At 43.7% G+C, this 22,650-nt stretch overlaps 1 long non-coding RNA gene across 2 annotated transcripts in view; it reads right to left on the bottom strand.

Annotated features, from left to right (window-relative positions):
* Nucleotides 1-2,783: 2,783 nt before the first annotated feature.
* Nucleotides 2,784-22,650, bottom strand: part of LOC125459131 (uncharacterized) — a 70,339-nt gene continuing 50,472 nt past the window's right edge. For both annotated transcript variants that reach the window (XR_009446844.1, XR_007248968.2), the window contains one exon: nt 2,784-3,448. This is a non-coding gene — a long non-coding RNA (uncharacterized LOC125459131). The remainder of the gene's footprint in view (nt 3,449-22,650) is intronic.

A 22,650-nucleotide genomic window follows, 5' to 3' on the forward strand; every position in this document is an offset into this window, starting at 1 on the left:
TCTATCTGCCTGACCCTTACCAACTCACTTAACCTATCTTTAATCCCCTGCAGACTTTCAGTACAATGAACAGAATGGAAAGAGGATCATAAAATCTTTGAATGTTCATTGTATAGATGACCATGATGGCAAATTAATGGTAAATAATTATGGTAACATTGAATAAATAAACAAATTGTGATGCCTGTTATTTAAGATGTCACTAGAACTGGATGTCCAAACAATTAAGTCACTGTTTAACAACGTGTGAAGGTACTGATACCATGATGGAGCTGTGGCAAATTGTACCTGTCCTCAGGTATCATGTCACATTGCTCAGTACTGTCATCCTTAGACTCCCAAAAGCAATCACACAATGGTTCTCACCTTTCAAATACTGACAGCACTGCTGACCTGTAGAATGGAAGATTCAAGGGAGCTGCCAACTGACAAACTGTGTACAATTCTGTGCTTGTAGTCATATATGGATAGCACGATGGCTCAGTAAATAACACTGCTGCCTCACAGGACCCAGGTTCGATCCCACCCTCAGGCAACTGTTTGTGTGGAGTTTGCATGTTCTCCCTGTGTCTGTGTGGGTTTGTGCCAGATGCTCCAGTTTCCTCCCACAGTACAAAGATGTGCGGGTTAGGCAGATTAGCTGCGCTAAATTGCCCATGGTGTTCAGGGATGCAGATGGAAATGCAGGATTATAGGGATGGGATGGGTCTGGGTGGGATGCTCTTAGGAGGGTTGGTGTGGACTCGTTGGACCAAATGGCCTGTCCCCAAACTGTAGGGATACTATCGATATCAACTGCACATTGTGAAAATGTAGTTTCTTTTACTCATAAATATAATTGCACTGGAATTAGTGCATGTAGCGTCACAACTGCAGTCACTTATGCCCTGCACATTTTGAAATCCTGTCATATGGTTGAAGTGGAGGGTCCCTCTGCTGCTGGCTGCTTTCCAGAGAACATTAATAAAATCAGTGGCCATGATGAACTATGCTCCAATGACCTGCCTGACGAAAATGCATTCTGGCAGTTGGGAGGCGAGACAGAAATTTCCTGCACTTGTCTACAAGGAGCCTGCTGCACAAATTTTGAATGCAGCTGTAACCTTGGCACAATTAAGAGCTAACTCTGTGTTGGAACTGCTTTCCAGCTCTAGTTATAAAAGAATACATTGTCTTGTTATTGTCCTTTGTGTAGGTATCCCAGGAAAGGTTGCAAGAGGCTAGCACAAAGTGTTGGCGAAATGATATACGTTGATTGTCTAAAGTGCAAACATACCCTCATGTCATACCTTAACTAATCCTCGTCCAAAACTTGTACTGGAGAAGAATGTCTGTGGAATATCATAGCTGCACATAAATAAAGGCAGCTTCTGGTAGGGTCGTGGATGAGTGATATAGCACAAGTTTAACTAGCATTTAACGAGATCTCAAAGATCTTCTCTAACTTCCCTTACTAAACACAAAATTGTGAATTTATGTGGCTGTGAAGTCTATAATGCACTTCACCAAAGTAACTACAGCAGGGGACGTTTTCTGCCTGTTGAACCAAGTTGGTTCTGACCTTGTTAGATTTCCAGGGGTCAGGATATTTGGATCGTATAGGTTTGTTGTTAGAATTAGCGCCTTTGCATTTCTGCTAAATAGTGGAGAAGGAATTATCAGCATTGTCCAGAGGCCAGTTAAGAGTCAGACACATTGCTGTAGGCCTGGAGTCACATGTTGGCTAGACCAGGTTAAAGATTACCGTTTCCTTCCCGAAATAACACTGGGGAACCAGATGGATTTTTCCCCACATTCGACAATGGATTCATGGTCATCATCAGACTCTTAATCCCAGACTTTTTAAAAACGGAACTTCGTCAACTAACATAGTGAGATTCAAAACTAGGTCCCCAGACATTGCCTGGGTCTCCAGAAGATTAGTCTAGCGATAATATCACAAGGCCAATGCATTCCACATTATTACTAACTATGGTGTGTGTCAGAGGTCTGGCTGAAAAACCCTGTCTCTGATGAAGGGTCTAGGCCCGAAACGTCAGCTTTTGTGCTCCTGACTTGCTGCTTGGCCTGCTGTGTTCATCCGGCTACACACTTTGTTATCTCACATGTGCAAGAATGGACAGAGACAACTGAGGCCTATCAAAATCATTATGCAAAGAAAGGGACTGAAGAACCCTTCTCTGTTTCAACAGCATCTTGCCAGCTTTGACAATGGGGGGATATCAAAGCTCTTTTGTTAATATAGATTGCCTTCATTTTGTGACAGTAGTCAGCAAACACATGATCGAAATGTCCCTTGTAAAAAGTTAAGATTACTTGTCTGCAGTTACAAGAGATTGTAACATCAAGGTGGCTTCAGGGTGGAATAAACAATAGTTCCCTCCTGACAGTTCACTGATGCTGAAATCTCGTCTCTGCTACAAGTTGGACTACTTCACAAAGCTGCAGAATTAAAAAAAATTTTTCAATTTCACTTCCTCCACCCTCTATATTAAGCTGTTTGCTTGTATGCTGATGTGCAAGCATGTGCACGTTTGTGCATATTCAGGGATGGTTTTTATTTTTGAATTTATACTTTTTACTGCGTGAGTTTTTTTAAACAACATAACGAGCTCCTCATTTGCTCGGACAAGAGGTCACGTCTGAAATATTTCTTCATAGCTTTATACAGAGAAAAATACATATTGAATTTGATTAGAAACACATCTATGAAAGAAACACGAACTCTGTTACATGTACGAACATCAGGACTCAAAAGAGAGGAATTTATTGTGACCTCTGTGCTTGTTGTAACATAAAGAATCCTTTATAGTTAATTCAAATAAAAGTACATAAAAGTTATGACTAAGGAACAAGGAGAATCTTGTGGCAGATACCAGGCACTCAATATGGCAGAGTCCCTAAAAGACCATAAAGAGGACAGGGGGATGGGACATAAAAATGGAGTTGGTAAAAATAAAGTAGATGAGAAAGCTTTGGTAGGAAGAATTATAAGAGCAAGGGAATAACTAGAGAAAGAGTATGGTCCATTGAAAACCATTGATGTAACCTCTGTGAGGACGTGTAAGACTAGAACAATGGTAGCGAGTTTTGAGAAGATTTGTAGCTCAGGTTGAGGTTCTGGATGTAAGTTTGCTTGCTGAGCTGGAAGGTTCGTTTTCAGACGTTTCATCACCATTCTAGGTAACGTCATCAGTGAGCCTCCGGTGAAGCGCTGGTGTTATGTCCCGCTTTCTATTTATGTGTTTAGGTTTCCTTGGGTTGGTGATGACATTTCCTGTGTTGATGTCATTTCCTGTTCTTTTTCTCAAAGGGTGGTAGATGGGCTCCAAATCAATGTGTTTGTTGATGGAGTTCTGGTTGGAATGCCATGATTCTAGGAATTCTCGTGCGTGTCTCTGTTTGGCCTGTCCCAGGATGGATGTGTTGTCCCAATCACACAGAGGAACTACGAAGAGCAGAAGAAAATCACTGATACAGCATATTCGAAAAGAACGGGTACCCAATGAACACAGTCTGCCAATTTCTCTGCAACAAACCCAAACAAACAGACAAAACGTGCCCAGAAACCATAACCACTCTCCCCTACATCAAAGACATCTCAGAAATGGCTGCCAGACTACTCAGACCTCTTGGCATCATGGTAGCCCACAAACCCACCAACAGACTAAAACAGCAGCTAATGAATTTAAAAGACCCTATACAGACAACAAGCAAAACGAACGTCATTTACAAAATACCTTGCAAGAACTGTGGCAAACGCTACATTGGACAAACAGGCAGAAAGCTAGCCACCAGGATACATGAACATCAACTAGCCACAAAAAGACATGACCCACTATCACTAGTGTCCTTACATACAGATGAGGAAGGACACCACTTTGATTGGGACAACACATCCATCCTAGGACAAGCCAAACAGAGACACGCACGAGAATTCCTTGAAGCATGGCATTCCAACCGGAACTCCATCAACAAACACATTGATTTGGAGCCCATCTACCACCCTCTGAGAAAAAGAATGGGAAATGACATCACCAGAGCAGGAAATGACATCAATACAGGAAATGACATCACCAACCCAAGGAAACCTAAACTCATAAATAGAAAGCGGGACATAACACCAGCGCTTCACCCGAGGCTCACTGATGATGTTACTTAGAATGGTGATGAAACGTCTGAAAACAAACCTTCCAGCTCAGCGAGCAAACTTACATCCAGAACTAGAACAATGTCCCCAATGAATGCTTTGCATTAGTCTTCACAATGGAAAAGGATGTTACAGATATAGACACGAGGATGGAGGATTGTGAAATATTTGAAGAAATTAACAGAGGCAGAGGTAGTACTAATGGATTAAGCAGCCTTAAAATTGTATAAATCCACAGTCCTAAATGAGATGGATCCCAAGCTGTAAGAAAGGAGATGGCATGTATTCTGGCACTAATTTTCACATCCTTTCTGGCCACAGATGAAATACCAGAGAACTGGAGGACTTATAGCATTGTCTCATTATTAAACAAAGGCAGGAAGCAAGATATCAGGAAATTAGAATCTACCCTTTGTGGTGAGGATGTTATTAGGAAGAATTCCATGGGACAGATTGTATCTGTACTTGGAAAGGTTCAGGTTAAACAAGAATAGTCAACATGGATTTATCAAGGGAAGATCGTGTTTGACAAATCTGCTGAATTGCTTTTGAGGAGATGACTAGGAATGTTGATGAGGGAACTGCTCTTGTGGTCGACATGTACTCGGCAAGCCATTTAATAATTTCCATGTGGCAGATTGGTCGAGAAAGTAAGGGTCAATGCAATCCAAGACAAATACGCACGACGGATCCAAAACATGCAGGAAGCAGAATGTGATGGTGAAGGGATGCTTCTGTGACTGAAAGTCTGTTTTCAGTGAAGTTCCACAGGGCTCAGTGCTAGGATCCTCGCTATTTGTGGTGTACGTTCATGGTTTGGACTTGAATATAGAGGCTATGTCCAAGAGTTGTGCGATGATATGAAAGTTGGTATGGAAGAAAACAGTGAGGAGGATGGCTATATGTATAAGATTATATAATTAGACTCATCAGCTGGGCACAGCAGTGCAAATGGAATTCAACCCAGAAAACTACGGCAAAGCACATGGGAGGGTTAAAAATGCAGGGTAATTACACTGTGAATGGTATCACCCTGGAAATTATTGAGGATCAGAGGGACTTTGGCATGCAGTCCCACAGCTCCCTGAACATAGGGGGGCATGCAGATAATGTGGTTAAGAAGACATATGGGATACATGCTTTTATTGGTTGAGGCATAAAAAAACAACAGCACAGCAATTCTGCTGTAAGTGTATGGAAGGAATTCTTTAGTTAGCCTCCTCACTCCCCAAATCCTGTTCATGCTCTACAGAAAACAAGTTCTGACTGTTATGGAATATTTTTGACTAGACTGTATGCAATAACACTGAAGAAGATCAACACGATTTATATCAAGCAACCCACTTGATTGGCAAGCCATTCATCACCTTTAGCTTTTATTCCGCCCAGCACTAATAGACAAACAAGATGTACTACAGCAACTCATCGACGCTCCTTCAAAAGCGTATTCCAAACTCTTAACTTCTACTTCCTAGAAGGACAAAGACAGTAGACACATGACAAAACTATTACTTGCAAGTTCCCTTTCAAATCCACGTTCCCTCCTGACTTGCAGTTGATGTCACCATTCCTTTTAGGATTCGCAATCAAAATCCTTGAGGTTCCTCATTAACTTTTACTGTGGAGATATTTTCTATATCAAACTGTTCAGAGATGTTATGACACACTTCTGGAGGGGGTGGGACTTGAAACCATGCCTCCTGGCTCAGCAGTAGGGACATTACCACTGCACCACAAGTGCTCTAAATAGTACTGTGGAGATATTTTCTCATCAACCTGTTAGAGATATTATTACACACCTCTGGAAGAAGTGGGGCTTATACTTGGGCCTTCTGGCTCAGCATTAGGACATTACCACTGCATCACAAGACCTCTGATACTATGTGTAGATATTTTAATCAATGTGCTCAGTGATGCAATTACATGCCTCTGGAGCAGGTGGGACTTGAACCTATGTCAGAGGTAGGGATACCACCATTGCACCACAAGAGTCCTTTAATAGTATGTGTATGTACCTACACTAGATGGATTTCAGCTGTTCAAGAATACAGTCCAATTCACCTTCTCATAGGTAGTTACAGTTGAGGAATAAATAGTGACTCTCAACTATCATATTAAAAACAATGTTCAAACAGTGTAAAAAGGATAACTAGGTGTTGCAAAGAAGATCTTAGTAAAGGCTGTATTGCACTTACTTTGCTCCAGCTTTGCCAAGAATAAAAGTTTTATCTGACATTGAAGTCATTGAGAAGACGACATTAACTTCCTCAGCCACCTTCTTCAACTGTATTTTTATTATGACACAAAATGATCTTCTCCTCCATGTACCAGAACCTTTCACACCTTACCTTCACTATTTCCATTTCAAGGTGACTGAAGTCTTGTGCTTCTCAGCCTTGAAGATATTTTTTATCCTTTAACCTGCTCTGATAGAATGTCAATGAGAGCTGCTGAAGGATCTTAAATCATGTAGAAGCACCTCAACTTCTGCTTCTACATGCACCTATGTACACAATCACTGGCAAGTCTTTAGCAGCGGCTTGCCAGAAGTTATTTGAATAATTTACATTGGGATATTTGCCAATAACAGTAGGTTAAATGGCCAGATAGAATTACATCTATCCTCTTCTTGTTCCATAGTAAAAAAAGTCTGTATTTTTCAGTAATGTTAGTATATTGCAGGTCATAATTTCAAAGTCAAAGAAAAGTTCCTGCTTTTAAGCATATGGAAACAAGTATATGCCAATTTTAATACAATACCTGTACACTCTCAAGGCTAATGCAAGGGCCATTTTAAAACAGCTATTCTTGCTTTGATGTTATCCCCAGACCTGAGTAGATTTCTCAAAGACTGCCACATATTCACATCACAGAAGGAGGTCCTTTGGACCATCTTATCCATGCCGACCAATAAAGATCTGCCAACACTCTTCCCATTTGCCAGCTTTTCCCCATGGTTCTTGCAAAGCAAGTGAATATTTCAATATTTTTCAAAGGTTGTGAGAGTTTCTAACAAAGCTATCCTTTCAGGCAGTGATTTCCAGACTCCCTCACCCTCAGCAGGTACAGAAGAAATGATACTTAAAAAGAACATTGATTTTCAGTCAATCTATTTTGGAATATCACCTTGCAGTTTCTAGATGACTGGGTATATGTCTCTTGTTCTGTTTTGATCATTGAAATAGCCCTTCTGTTTTTGGTCTTATTTTCTGTGTACCAAATCATTAGGAATCACCACTTATACAATTGTAAGACACTACTCCCAGTGTATAATCAGAGGCATTCGAATTTCATTTGCATTGTTGATGTATGAACATTACATTTCCAATCTTAGATTGGCTGTGTTGTCGATGCCAAATTCCTACTGCATGTTTTTTTAAGAAAATGATGGTTACTTTACCAATCTCACTTCTTACTATCTGCTGATTTGTTCTTTAAAATGTCAGTGATATCTCTTCTATGACAGCTCATCCCTCCTACTTTGTCAACTTCATATATCTCTAAGACAATGTAGCATGAGCAGAGTAATTTGTGCATCTGCCTAGAGTATGCACTGTCATTGATACATCTAAATATTCTCCAGAATTTATCAATTTCCTTTACCTGCAAGAACAATATATGGCTTCAAACTAACTGTTGCTCTCTAAAATTAAAGTTCAAAATTATCATAAAAATACATTGTGCTGTTACATACTTCAAATTACAAAACTAAACTATTTTAAACAATAATACGTCTTCTACCTCAAAGGCTTTTCACATTTATGAGCCTAAGTTTACATTAGTTTGAAGCATAAAAACAGCCACAAGAAGACCTACAGTCTTACTTTTGAGCTTGGCAGTCTAGCTAAGCTTCATATTGAAAGTATTTTACAAATACCTACAATTAATTAGAATATAATTTAGAATGTAAAATTCCAATGTTTGCTTTTCTTGATACAAAAAGACGCTGGAGAACTGCTTTAGTACCTGTGAATGTAGGTAAAGGTTTTTTTTATGAACAAAGTATACTTTTTGCAATAAAATAAAAGATTGGTTTCCTTTGGAATGAATGAAGGAAGGGCAGATGGGAGCACTGCTCCCGCTCCCTCTCTTTGTGGGTAAAAACCTGCTCATCAGTTGTGAGGTGCTCTTAGTGTTGCCGCACATGGCACACATCTGGCCTATTCCCCAATGCAGTCACCTGAGTCATCTTCTACTTCACCTGGAGGTCAAAGCTGGGCTGTGTTCACAGAGACACCACGTACGAAGGTCTGGATAAGGGAGAAACAATGTACCAAATGCCACCCTCCTCTTGATGGCTAACTTGCATCAGTTGTGCATAGACCCTCGGTCTACAATCATCAAAGGAAACCATGTACTGAGATTCTACCTGCCCATGCTGTTACGAAGAGTACATCTGGCCTCGTTGCTGCGGAATGATCCAAGTAGTTGGACCATCCTGTATCACCTGTTCTTCTTGGAAAAATTTGTAAGGGAAATAGCTTTGACCACAGGTCCATCAAAAAGGTTTCGGCAGATACCATCCTCGAGACCCTGTGGGAAAAGGAGAGAGCGGATCCTGACAGATGGTTCCCTGAGCAGACTGTCAAAGTCATTTGGCGGAATGACACACCTGCAAAAAACAGGTGAAAAGGTCACTATTTGTAAGATCCGTCATGTACGTCCAGAGTCTCTTGGCCACCCCATTGCCCTTGAAATGCTTGCGCTGGTGAAGACACTGCTACAAGTCTACCAGTAGATCGTGCCTTTTCAAAGTAGGTCTGGAGAGGGACAATTTGGTTTTTTTTAAAGAGGCTGGTCCCGAGCAGCTCTGGGGCGCAGGTCTCTGTGCCCTATAGGCTGTTCCTGGGTCACACACTGAGACAAACATTGACTGTTCCTGGAGAACCATCAACTCAATGAAAGACACCTTTGGTCTGCCCAAAACTCATTGCTCTTCCAATGCAAAGAGTTGGCATTGATCAAGAGTTGCAGATTGGCACATTCCAAGGCCCAGAACTCGGTGCTGAATGATGCACTATAGCTGTGGACAACTGTCTCCAAGTAGCAGTGGGGTAAGACCACTGTTTAAGGTCTTTCTGCCAAAGTACAATGGGGATCTGTTAAGATTTGTGTCCCCCTCATTTGCCTTAAAGGAATGTAAAGTTTTCTTTCAGAATTAGAAATCCCCTTTTTTGCAACTGAATTGAAGGTGTAATGACAAATGTCAAAATTCCACTGCATTTTCTGTGAAGTCTAAAGGAACCTGAGTTGTAATAGTTTTTGACTTATAGATAATTTATGAATGAAACATATTTTTGAAATTAAAAATTCAGCTTCCTTTAGTTAACGAGAAGCATTTTTGTATTTTGCCCAAAAATTACAGGGGAGGTATGTGTTAACTGTGCACAGTATTAACCCTTTTGCTGACCATAACATGCTATTAAAGCAGTGCATATCTGCATTACATGCTTCTTCAAAGTATTATTAGCTTCCAATTGGTGTCGTACTTATGACTTATTCAAGATGTAATGAAACATAACAAGTCATTCCAATACAAGGTTCAAGGCCGCAAAAGTATTGCTTTGCCATATTCTGCATGTGTAGCAGGAAAGGAACATTTGTCATTCTGGAAAACGAAAGATTGTGTATGTAAGTCCTTCCTGTTTTGAGGTATTATACAAGGTATTCCATCATATTCAGCATTACTTCAATAAGCAAACCTCACATTTTCTCCAAATCAGATTGCATCTTTTTCTGCCCAATGTTGGGGTAAATGAGAAACAAGTGCCAACTATTTTAACAGAGAACCCTTGACCGATACACTAGCTACTGGAATATTCTCCTCTCTGAACATCAGCCAAGATAAATATTCATGCCAAATTGAAGCACAGACTTTGAGCCAATTGGTGGCTTTATTTATATAAGATAGACCAAGCAGTTCACATTACAAATGAACTACACTACTGTACACTCCTTAGCTTTTGCACCCTCTTGATTATGGGCTTTTGGGCAGAAGATTTAGTTTACCGCATTATTTCACATTGGATAATTATATGTAAATATCTGTAAGATTCTGGGAAAGGGAATAACACATTCAATTCTTTGAACCAGAGATAATGTGAACTGCAGATGCTGGAGAATCCAAGATAACAAAGTGCGGAGCTGGATGAACACAGCAGGCCAAGCAGCATCTCAGGAGCACAAAAGCTTACTTTTCAGGCTTAGACCATTCATCAGAAAAGGGGGATGGGGAGACGATTCTGAAATAAATATGGAGAGAGGGGGATGTGGACTGAAGATGGATAGAGGAGAAGATAGGTGGGGAGGAGAGTATGGGCGGGGAGGGAGGGAGGGGATAAGTCAGTCCGGGGAGGATGGGCAGGTCAAGGGGGCAGGATGAGGTTAGTAGGTGGGAAATGAAGTTGCGGCTTGAGGTGGGAGGAGGGGACAGATGAGAGGAAGAACAGGTTAGGCAGGCTGGGATAAGCTGGGCTGGTTTTGGGATGCAGTTGGGGGAGGGGAGATTTTGAAGCTGATGAAATCCACATTGATACCAACGGGCTGCAGGGTTCCCAAGCGGAATAGGAGTTCCTGTTCCTGCAACCTACAACTGGCATCATTATGGTACTACAGAAGGCCCAGGATGGACATATCATCTAAGGAATGGGAGGGGGAGTTGAAATGGTTCGTGACTGGGAGGTGCAGTTGTTTACTGCGAATCGAGCGTAGGTGTTCTGCAAAGCGGTCCCCATGCCGCCGCTTGGTTTCCCTGATGTAAAGGAAGCCACAACGGGTACAGAAATGCAGTATACCACATTGGCAGGTGAACATCTGCTTGATGTGGAAAGTCATCTTGGGGCCTGGGATGGGGTGAGGGAGGAGGTGTGGGGGCAAGTGTAGCACTTCCTGCGGTTGCAGGGGAAAGTGCCAGGTGTGGTGGGGTTGGAGGGGAGTGTGGAGCGGACAAGGGAGTCACAGAGAGAGTGGTCTCTCCAGAAAGCAGACAAGGGTGGGGATGGTAAAATGTCTTTCGTGGTGGAGTCGGACTGTAGATGGCGGAAGTGTCGGAGTATGATGCGTTGTATCCAGAGGTTGGTAGGGTGATATGTGAGGACTAGGGGGATTCTCTTTTGGCGGTTATTCCGAGGGTGGGGTGTGAGGGTGAGGTGCAGGAAATGCGGGAGACACGGTCGAGGGCGTTCTCGACCACTGCAGAGGGGAGTTGCGGTCCTTGAAGTACGAGGACATCTGGGATGTGCGGGAGCGGAATGCCTCATCCTGGGAGCAGATGCGGTGGAGTCAAAGGAATTGGGAATAGGGGATGGAATTTTTACAGGAAGGTGGGTGGAAGGAGGTGTATTCCTGGTAGCTGTGGGAGTCGGTGAGCTTGAAATGGACATCGGTTTGTAGGTGGTTGCCTGAGATGGAGACAGAAAGGTCCAGGAAGGTGAGGGATGTGTTGGAGATGGTCCATGTGAACTTGAGGTTGGGGTGGAAGGTGTTGGTGAAGTGGATGAACTGTTCGAGCTCCCCTTGGGAGCATGAGACGGTGCTGATACAGTCATCAATGTAACGGAGGAAGAGGTGGGGTATGGGGCCAGTGTAGGTGCGAAAGAGGGACTGTTCCATGTAACCTACAAAGAGGCAGGCATAGCCTGGGCCCATGTGGGTACCCATGGCCACCCCCTTGGTCTGTAGGAAGTGGGAGGAATCGAAGGAGAAGTTGTTGAGAGTGAGGACGAGTTTGGCTAGGTGGATGAGGGTGTTGGTGGAGGGAGACTGGTCGGGTCTGTGGGACAGGAAGAAGCGGATGATCTTGAGGCCATCTGCATGGGGAATGCAGGTGTATAGGGAGTGGACGTCCATGGTGAAAATGAGGTGTTGGGGACCGGGGAATTGGAAGTTCTGGAGGAGGTGGAGGGCGAGGGTGGTGTCACGGACGTAAGTAGGGAGTTCCTGGACCAAGGGGGAGAAAATGGAGTCCAGATAGGTGGAGATAAGTTCGGTAGGGCAGGAGCAGTTGGAGACAATGGGTCGATCAGGGCAGGTGGGTTTGTGGATTTTGGGAAGGCGATAGAAGCGGGCTGTGCGGGGTTGGGGAACAGTGAGGTTAGAGGCTGTGGATGGGAGGTCACCTGAGGTAATGAGGTCATGGATGGTTTGGGACATGATGGTTTGGTGTTCGGGGGTGGGGTCATGATCAAGGGGGCAGTAGGAGGAGGTGTTGGAGAGTTGGCATCTGGCCTCAGCAATGTAAAGGTCAGAGAGCCATACTACAACTGCGCCTCCCTTGTCTGCGGGTTTGATGGTGAGGTTGGGATTGGAACGGAGGGAGCGGAGGGCTGCCCGTTCTGCAGGGGAGAGGTTGGAGTGGGTGAAAGGGGTGGAGAGGTTGAGGCAGCTAATGTCTCGACGGCAGTTGGAGATGAAGAGGCCGAGGGAGGGTAGGAGGCCTGGGGGTGGTGTCCAGAAGGAGGGCTTGTGTTGGAGGCGGGAGAAGGGGTCAGTGGAGGGAGGGTTAGGCTCCCGGTTAAAGAAGTAAGCATGGAGGCGAAGGCGGTGGAAAAACTGCTCGATGTCCATACGTGTCTGGTATTCGTTGATGTGTGGGTGGAGGGGGCCAAAGGTGAGTCCCTTGCTGAGGACTGACCGTTCATCTTCCATCAGTGGGAGATCTGGGGTGATGGTGAAGACTCGGCAGGGCTCAGTGGGGCTGTCTTCTCTGGGGTAGCTGGCTGTGGAGGCTGTGGGCGGAGCGATGTGGTCGTCGGCTGTGGGCGGGGTTGTGTTGACGGTGGTTTTGCTTTCAATTAGATCATATCCGCATATCTAAAATCCATTTATGAGTTTTGTTTCCATATTGATTGGCATTCTTGCTGACAAAAATTCTATCAATCTTAATGTTAATGCCTTTAATTAATCTCATCTCAATAGATTTTTGGGAAAGAGTATTCTAGAATTTCATTATATTGTGTATGATGAAGAATTGACTTGATATCACATCTGAACAACCTAAGTGTAACATTAAAGTTATGTCCTCTCACTCTAGACTCTGGTACCAGAAGAATTAGTTTCTTTTTAGCCACGTAATTGACACCCTGACAACACTTTAATTCACTACCTAATTTATTAATCTCAAGAAAGTATGTCTTCATTAAAAATAATCAATGAGCCAGTCTCTACTTGTCTCTGGGGAAGAGAATTCCACAGAACAATAACCCTCTACGAGGCGATTGTTCTCCTCATCTGTCTTAAATGGGAGGTTTCTTTTTAAATTGTCATCCCAAGTTTTGAAGGACGATCACTGGACCTGCAACAGTAACTGAACATCTCCACAGATGTTGCCAGACCTGCTGAGTTTTTCCAGCAATTTCTATTTCTGTTATCCCTAATTTTAGTTTCTTCCACAAAGTGATGTACTTATGACTTATTCAAGATATAATAAAAAATAGAGTCATTTCAATACAATTCCAATACAATATCCTCTCAGTGTCTATCTTGTCAATAACCATTAGGATTTAATATGCTTTAATAAGATTACCTCAGTGATTACCTCTCATTCTTCTGAATTCCCAAAGATATAGGCCAATCTGCCTCATAAGATATTACTGTGACAAAGGGGTTCAATCAAGTGAATATTATCTGAACTGTTTCTAATGCTATCCCTTCTGAAGTAAGGAGACCCAAATTGTCCATGGGATTGTACAATTATAGCAAACTGTCTCTACTTTTATATTCCATTCCTCTTGCAAAAAATGATAAAATTCATTTGCGTCTCTAATTAATTCCTGTAACTAGAAACACATGATTTGCAATTCATGTAAAAGGATACTCAGTTACGTCTGTACCATGGAACTTTGCAATGTTTTTCCATTTAAATATTGTGCTTGTTTTTATTCTTCCTGCCAAGGTGGACAAGTTCACATGTTCCCACATTTTACCCTACCTGCCTTTTTCCTCACTTTACTTAAACTATCTAATGTGTCATCCAAGATTAGGTGAATGCAGTGGACAAGGGGAAAATTCATTGATAGTTTCCACAGCATGATCTACCCTCTTCTTGAAGTGAGTAATCATGGTTGCAGTCATGAAGTCTGTGAGGGGTTCTGGGAAGAGACGTGTAGGAAAGTTGTCTTTCAACCCAAATCTATTGGTTCTATACTTAGGGCTTAGGTATGAGCAAAAGTCCACTAGCTTTGAAGACCTCAACCAGGATACTGGGGCCACAGGGTTTGTTGTTTCTCATGCATTTGATTTCTTGTTGCAATTCTCTCATGGATGGATTCTACTACCAACTACTAGGATTTTGTTGGAGCATATCAGCTGCAACAATGGAATCATGGCTCAGGAGTTTTTGAAAATGTTCTTCTCAGCATTGTCAGATGTTATTGTCATCCTTGAGAAGAAACAAATGTGAACAAAGGGGATTTTGTCTATTGGACCTTCATCTATAGATTGCTCTGGTCACTTGTTTACAAAGTCACATATAATACACCCTTTTTTTTTAATGCACAGACCGCTGAGGTCAACGCACAACTTTGACTTCTGAAACTAGAAGTCAGTGTGTGTGCTCTGATTGTCATGTGCAGAACTGAAAACATTGGTCACATATTCCAGCTTCATTTTTGTTAAAGCAGTTTTGGTGACAGATGCAGCTCAAACTAAGGACACAGGAACTGAGTGCAGCTGACTCTACACAACATTAATGTTCCAGAATGGTGTTGCTTCAGTATGTGGTAATTTTTCAGATTCGTCATGAGCTCTGTTTGCATTTCTTCACTTTGGCCAATCTGTTTTAGGACTCAGACATTGATCTGCTTCCTCTTGGGCACGGCGTGCTAATGTGGTTTGCAGTATTCGCAGAGTTTGGAAGTCACTGCCAAGCATCGACTTCGAAGGATTGTGTTGAAGAAGAAAAGCTAGTGGGAATGCTAATCAGGAGGTGCCAGTTCTTTGGTCTAGGGAGCCTTTGTGTAGCTTTACATGTTTATGTATATTATGCCTTTTCTCGATGAGTTACTTTGTTGGTAAACCATGAGGCTTTATGGATTGTGCTCCAAAGATCTGGAGGTCCAGGTATCATAATCCTGCGATTGCTTCATAATGCTGTAATTTTAACTGTCTTGAGAGGAAGATTTGAACTAAATGCTGCCATAGTTCAGAGCAGTGTCTTGCAATGCTGTGTGATAAACTTCACATTTCTTATACTTTACCAAACAGTAGCTGTTCACTTATCAGAAGCTAACTGCTCTCTGCTGTGTCTATTAAATATTGCCCGGAAGGAAAACTCTTAGCCTCAGTTCATCTTCATCAAGGCTAAAATGACCCATAAGTAAGTATGACCTACTGTATGTAGATAATTAAGGAGTACAGGGCAATAGATGAATAAGATCTGAAGTAAGTTATGAATGATCACAACAAGTTTATAAGGGGCTGATGGTGGGAGGCCAATCGAGAAAGCACTGAAATAGTAAAGTCGAGATATAATGAAGGCTGAGTGACACCGTCAGCAGGAGCTGAGCCAATGCACGTTGAGTCAATTGATATTATGAATATAATGAATATAAACACCTCTGCATTACAGAGTAACAGTCGACTAGAATCTGAGAATTTCAAATATTTCCACCACTATATAGTGGCAAATTTAATTTTTTTTTAAAGGCAGGGAACTATTTCCACACATTTGCTGTCTGGGTATCCATGTGAACAACAAAACCTCATCCTGGCCTCTTGCACAGTCAGATTAATCTCTGTAGCACCATGTTATCGGGGTCCTGCAGCTCATAAAAATCAAAATGGGTGCATGATGTACAAAAATACTTCCAATGTGGTGTATAAGACAATGTCTTGATAAAGGTATTGTGTATAATAACCACTGGCAACACACTAAGCAGCAGGATAATAATAGAAATCAGTGAGCAAGATTATCTCGATATCAGTGCTGCCAAATATCATGCTGCAGCCATCTGTCAGAACATCACACTTCTGAAATGACATTAAATAGAATGAAGGATTGTGAACTACCAACAAGGTTCTTGTTGAATGATTTCATCTACCACCTTGTGGAATTGTATATATTTCTAGTGATTTCATTTTTTTGGCTAAAATTCAGATATGCTACAGGGAGTAATCTGGATAATCTCCAAGTTGTTTTCAGACATTTAAAATCTTAGCTCAGATATAGTGCTTTCAGATATAGGTGAACAGGGTATATAACGTTATGTAACATGGCAGAATGAAGAGTTACTGTGCGAGAATCTGTAAGAAGGACATTCAACAGGCAGTCTAAGTCTTTGGGCACAACACTCTTACTTGAACTTTAAAGAAGAAGAATGCACAAGGCCTCATTGGGTCACAAATCCTGATGCAAACCCAGGACTCCAATAACAGCCACAGACAAACCTCCCATTGTCAAATAGTTGCCGGTGTGTGTGAGCTGTGAGTTGTCCGTGCAAGGTTTACAACAATACTAGAGATAGCAAGAACTGCAGATGCTGGAGTTAGAGATAGCACAGTGTGGAGCTGGAGAAACACAGCAGTCCAGGCAGCATCAGAACAGCAGGAAAGTCGACGTTTTGGGTCCGGACCCTTTTTCAGAAATCTGAATTTGGAAGTGGTGGATGGCGTATCCATGAAGCAGCTGCTTTTCAGAAGACATAACATTTCTTGAGAGTTCTATTCATAGAATCATAGAATCCTTACAGTGTGGAAACAGGCCATTGTACCCAATAAATCCACACCACCCCTTCAAACAGAATCCCATCCAGATCCATTTCCCTACCCCTGCATTTCCCATGTCTAACGCAGCTTACCTAAACATTCGTGGATACTATGACAATTTAGCATGGCAATCCACCTACACTGCACATCTTTGGACCAGAGCACCTGGAGGAAAAACATGCAGACGCAGGGAAAATGTGCAAACTCACTTAGACAGTCACGTGAATGGGGAATTGAACCCGGGCTCCCAGCACTCTGAGGCAGCAGTGGTAACCACTGAGCCACCGTGCTGCCCATTCATTCAGGAAAGTGGGGAAATAGTTAATGTATATCTTGGTAAGATACACATCACTTGCTATTTATTAACTTAGGCCCAAACGTGCCAAGACTTTTCTGCATATTCACACATGAATTCATTATGAGGAGTAGCAAATACAGGACTCCAAACTGTGGACAAGGTTCCTCCCAGGTTCCCCTGACTTCAATCTTGTTCTTTGGGTGTAAAGGTCTGGCATAGATGTGTACAAAGTGCATGATGCATGTTAATTTTCCATCATTTATTCAGATTCCAAAAATGTGTAATCAGTGAGAGTGAGATGCTTGCAATGTAGGCAGTTTGGTTACCATGTTTCAAGACGATTGTTTTGCCGTCAGTGCCGATAAGTGAAACCAACAATCTGAAGCATGTTTTTGGCAAATAGTGACCCCATTTAAGCAGCTGTCAATATCATCAATCATAATGTGAATTCTCTCAATTCCAATACTAAAAGGGCCTTTCACCACCATATGCTTCATTCTGAAATTTAAGTCAGTGCAGTTTTGAAATAAGATTTTTTTCCTTTAAAGTCTTATCATCTTCCTCTCCTTCCATAGCACATGCTATCTCAAAAACCCTCGTATTCCATTTTGGGAGATTCCACACAAGAATACTTTGAATCACATCTGACGCATCTACTAACCTTGCTTAATCTGGGGTTTATCCTTCTTCCTTAATTACCCAACTCCTGGGACCTTTGAGCTGTCAAAAAAATTCCATCGTCATTCTTCATATTTGTGATTCTTTCCTCATAATAATGTTTGGGCCAATATTCAAACAGCCTTGAAATGTTGCTCACATTGTATTCTTCATTCTTGTTGTCAGTCTTGACTATCTTCCATATGCCATAAAACTGGAACAGAGACTGAACTGGACTCACTATATAAATATAGTGGCCGCAAAAGCACATCAGAGGCGAGGAATGCAACAGTAAGTTACTCACCAACTGACTCCCCATAGCCATCCACTACCTACAAGGCACAAGTCAGGAGTGTGATGAAATACTCTCCACTTGCCTGGATGAATGCAGCTTCAACAATCCTCAAGAAGGTTGACACCAGCCATGAAAAAGCAGCCTGCTCGATTGGCACCATATCCACAAATATTCAATTCCTTGACGACCGACGCTCAGTTTTAGCAGTGTGTACCATCTACAAGATGCACTGCAGAAATTTGCCAAATATCCTTAGACAGCATCTTTCAAACTCATGACCACTTGCATCTGGAAGGATAAGGACAGCAGATACATGGGAGCATCATCACCGGCAAGATCCCTCCAAACTGCTCACCATCCTGACTTGGAAATATAATCACCAGGGATATGATTTTCAATACTATAACACTACCTCAAGAGGAGTATGACGTACATCTTTCCACTTTCTCCCTGGCTATGACGAGGAATAGAACATTTCCAGCATTTCCAGAGGACTGAGATTTGATGCTGTTCCGACATGATACCACCCAACCAGTTGGTGCAACATTAGGTATCAAATTTTGATTTTGTAGGTTGAGGTGACAAATGCAAGTATTTCACCGTTGCTGGATCATAATCCTGAATTTCTCTTCCTAAAGGCATTGTGGATCTGCCGATAGTACACAGACTGCAGCAGCTCAAGAGGGCAGTCCACCATCACCTTCAATGTCCCATGAGGGAATAAAAAAAATTCCCAAAGACTTGTTTAGACCTTCAGGCACCTGAACTGATCTGGAAGTATATTTCTCTCCTTGAATCTAACTCTGGTTGGGACAAAGAGCCAATCCATGTTTGATAACCTCACACAATCCAACAGCTTGAAGGCAAATACAAATGTCAGGATTTCCAAGTGAAATAACTGTAATCTCACAAATAGTTGATTAAATTCCACCTTCTAAGAAAAAATCATTCAATTTGTTTAATTTGACAAATCCTAACTGAGCTTCTAGGCATTCAACAACTCACCTTTTATTTAAATTTTAACCATAAAGTTTAAGAGAACGTCCAAAGCTTCTTCCCTATCCAACAATTCAGCATCTCATTCCAAAACACTTTGCAGCTGATCTTATTTCTAGAACTATTGAAAGTGCCAGGGCTGTTCTTGTTTCCTGTTTGATAGAGGGGTCACCCGTGTCCACGCATTGACTTTATTCTTCTATTGGTCAGAAGGTCATGTGCCGCAAAATATCTGTGATCCTTTATAATAAAGTGTGAAGCTGGATGAACACAGCAGGCCAAGCAGCATCTCAGGAGCACAAAAGTTGACGTTTCGGGCCTAGACCCTTCATCAGAGAGGGGGATAGGGTGAGGGTTCAGGAATAAATAGGGAGAGAGGGGGAGGCGGACCGAAGATGGACAGCGGAGAAGATAGGTGGAGAGGAGAATATAGGTGGGGAGATAGGGAGGGGATAGGTCAGTCCAGGGAAGACGGACAGGTCAAGGAGGTGGGATGAGGTTAGTAGGTAGGAAATGGAGGTGCAGCTTGGGGTGGGAGGAAGGGTTGGGTGAGAGGAAGAACAGGTTAGGGAGGCAGGGACAGGCTGGGCTGGTTTTGGGATGCAGTGGGTGGAGGGGATGAACTGGGCTGGTTTTGGGATGCAGTGAGGGAAGGGGAGATTTTGAAGCTGGTGAAGTCCACATTGATACCATTGGGCTGCAGGGTTCCCAAGCAGAATATGAGTTGCTGTTCCTGCAACCTTCAGGTGGCATTATTGTGGCACTGCAGGAGGCCCATGATGGACATGTCATCTAAAGAATGGGAGGGGGAGTTGAAATGGTTCGCGACTGGGAGGTGCAGTTGTTTATTGTGAACCGAGCGGAGGTGTTCTGCAAAGCGGTCCCCAAGCCTCTGCTTGGTTTCCCCAATATAGAGGAAGGCACACTGGGTACAATGCATACAGTATACCACATTGGCAGATGTGCAGGTGAACCTCTGCTTAATATGGAAAGTCATCTTGGGGTCTGGGATGGGGGTGAGGTGTGGGGGCAAGTGTAGCATTTCCTGCAGTTGCAAGGGAAGGTGCCAGGTGTGGTGGGATTGGAGGGCAGTGTGGAGCGAACAAGGGAGTCACGGAGAGAGTGGTCTCTCCAGAAAGCAGACAAGGGTGGGGATGGAAAATTGTCTTGGGTGGTGGGGTCAGTTTGTAGATGGCGGAAGTGTCGGAGGATGATGCGTTGTATCCGGAGGTTGGTGGGATGGTGTGTGAGGACGAGAGGGACCCTCTTTGGGCGGTTGTGGCGGGGGCGGGGTATGAGGGGTGTGTTGCGGGAAATGTGGGAGACACGGTCAAGGGCGTTCTTGACTACTGTGGGGAGAACGTTGCGGTCCTTGAAGAACGAGGACATCTGGGATGTGTGGGAGTGGAATGCCTCATCCTGGGAGCAGATGCGGCGGAGGCAGAGGAATTGGGAATAGGGAATTTTTGCAGGAGGGTGGGTGGGAGGAGGTGTATTCTAGGTAGCTGTGGGAGTCGATGGGCTTGAAATGGACATCAGTTACAAGCTGGTTGCCTGAGATAGAGACTGAGAGGTCCAGAAAGGTGAGGGATGTGTTGGAGATGGCCCCGGTGAACTTGAGCTTGGGGTGGAAGGTGTTGGTGAAGTGGATGAACTGTTTGAGCTCCTCTGGGGAGCAAGAGGCGGCGCCGATACAGTCATCAATGTACCGGAGGAAGAGGTGGGCTTTGGGGCCTGTGTAGGTGCGGAAGAGGGACTGTTCCATGTAACCTGCAAAGAGGCAGGCATAGCTGGGGCCCATGCGGGTGCCCATGGCCACCCCCTTTGTCTGTAGGAGGTGGGAGGAATCAAAAGTGAAGTTGTTGAGGGTGAGGACGAGTTCGGCTAGGTAGGTGAGGGTGTCGGTGGAAGGGGACTGGTCGGGCCTGCGGGACAGGAAGAAGCAGAGGGCCTTGAGGCCATCTGCATGCGGAATACAGGTGTATAGGGACTGGATGTCCATGGTGAAAATGAGGTGTTGGGGGCCAGGGAATTGGAAGTTCTGGAGGAGGTGGAGGGTGTGGGTGGTGTCACGGATGTAGGTAGGGAGTTCCTGGACCAAAGAGGAGAAAATAGAGTCCAGATAGGTGGAGATGAGTTCGGAGGGGCAGGAACAGGCTGAGACAACGGGTCTACCAGGGCAGGCAGGTTTGTGGATTTTGGGAAGGAGATAGAAACGGGCCGTGCGGGGTTGGGTAATAATAAAGTTGGAGGCTGTGGGTGGGAGGTTCACCTGAGGTGATGAGGTCATGAATGGTGTTGGAGATGATGGTTTGGTGCTCGGGGGTGAGGTCATGATCAAGGAGGCGGTAGGAGGAGGTGTTGGAGAGTTGGCGTTTCACCTCGGCGATGTAGAGGTCAGTGCGCCATACTACCATTGCGCCACCCTTGTCTGAATTTGATGGTGAGGTTGGGGTTGGAGCAGAGGGAGCGGAGGGCTGCCCGTTCTGCGGGGGAGAGGTTGGAGTGGGTGAGAGGGGTGGAGAGGTTGAAGTGGTTAATGTCTTGACGGCAGTTGGAGATGAAGAGGTCGAGGGAGGGTAGGAGGCCTAGGGGTGGTGTCCAGGAGGAGGACTTGTGTTGGAAGCGGGTGAAGGGGTCAGTGGAGGGAGGGTTAGGTTCCTGGTTGAAGAAGTAAGCATGGAGGTGAAGGTGGCAGAAAAACTGCACTATGTCCAAACGTGACTGGTATTCGTTAATGTGTGGTTGTAGGGGGACAAAGGTGAGCCCCTTGCTTAGGACTGACCGTTCGTCCTCAGTCAGTGGGAGGTCTGGGGGGATGGTGAAGATTCGGCAGGGCTCAGTGCGGCTGTCTCCTCTGTGGTTGCTGGCTGTGAAGGTTGTGGGTGGAGCAATGAGGTTGTCGGCCGTGGGTGGGGTTCCATCAGTGTCGGCCGTGAGTGGGGTTCCGTCGGCGTCGGCCATAGGCAGCGTTCTCTATCCAGAGCTTGCTACATCATTTAGGCATATCCCCCTCCCTCTATAGGTTGTCTTTTCTTTAAATACATTATAATCTAATCACCTAATTAGTTCCTCTGATCTTGTTACCTTAAATTACAATGTATTCAGTATCTGACCAACCAAAGTAGTGTTAACACCAACCACTTCTTGCAGCCACAAAGTACCTCCCATTCAAGAAGGCAGCCTTTAAGGAGTCCTAGCCACTTGAGATTTTAGGCCCCTTGCACGCAGCAAATGAACAGTTTTTGTGATGCCTACTAAGAATCATGTAAAATAGTAGGAAGCATGTGATCCCTGCAATTCAAAATGACGGGTGCAGTTTTATCATGTATCATGATCCCATGCCAGTTGGACTGGGAGAGAGTTCTTCATTTTATACCCAGTTATAAAAGAAAATGCATGCCATGTGAAGGACAGGAAGTTGTGTTTCAGAGAAAGGCAAAACACTTCTGTACCCTCAATGAATAGTAGCAACCACAAATACCAAAAAGCATGGGTTCTCCTGCTGGCACCGTACAGCAAAATGGGTGTTGCAAAATGCGAAGTTTTCTT

This window comes from Stegostoma tigrinum, chromosome 17 (genome assembly GCF_030684315.1).
Source record: "Stegostoma tigrinum isolate sSteTig4 chromosome 17, sSteTig4.hap1, whole genome shotgun sequence".
Taxonomy (NCBI): Eukaryota; Metazoa; Chordata; class Chondrichthyes; order Orectolobiformes; family Stegostomatidae; genus Stegostoma; species Stegostoma tigrinum.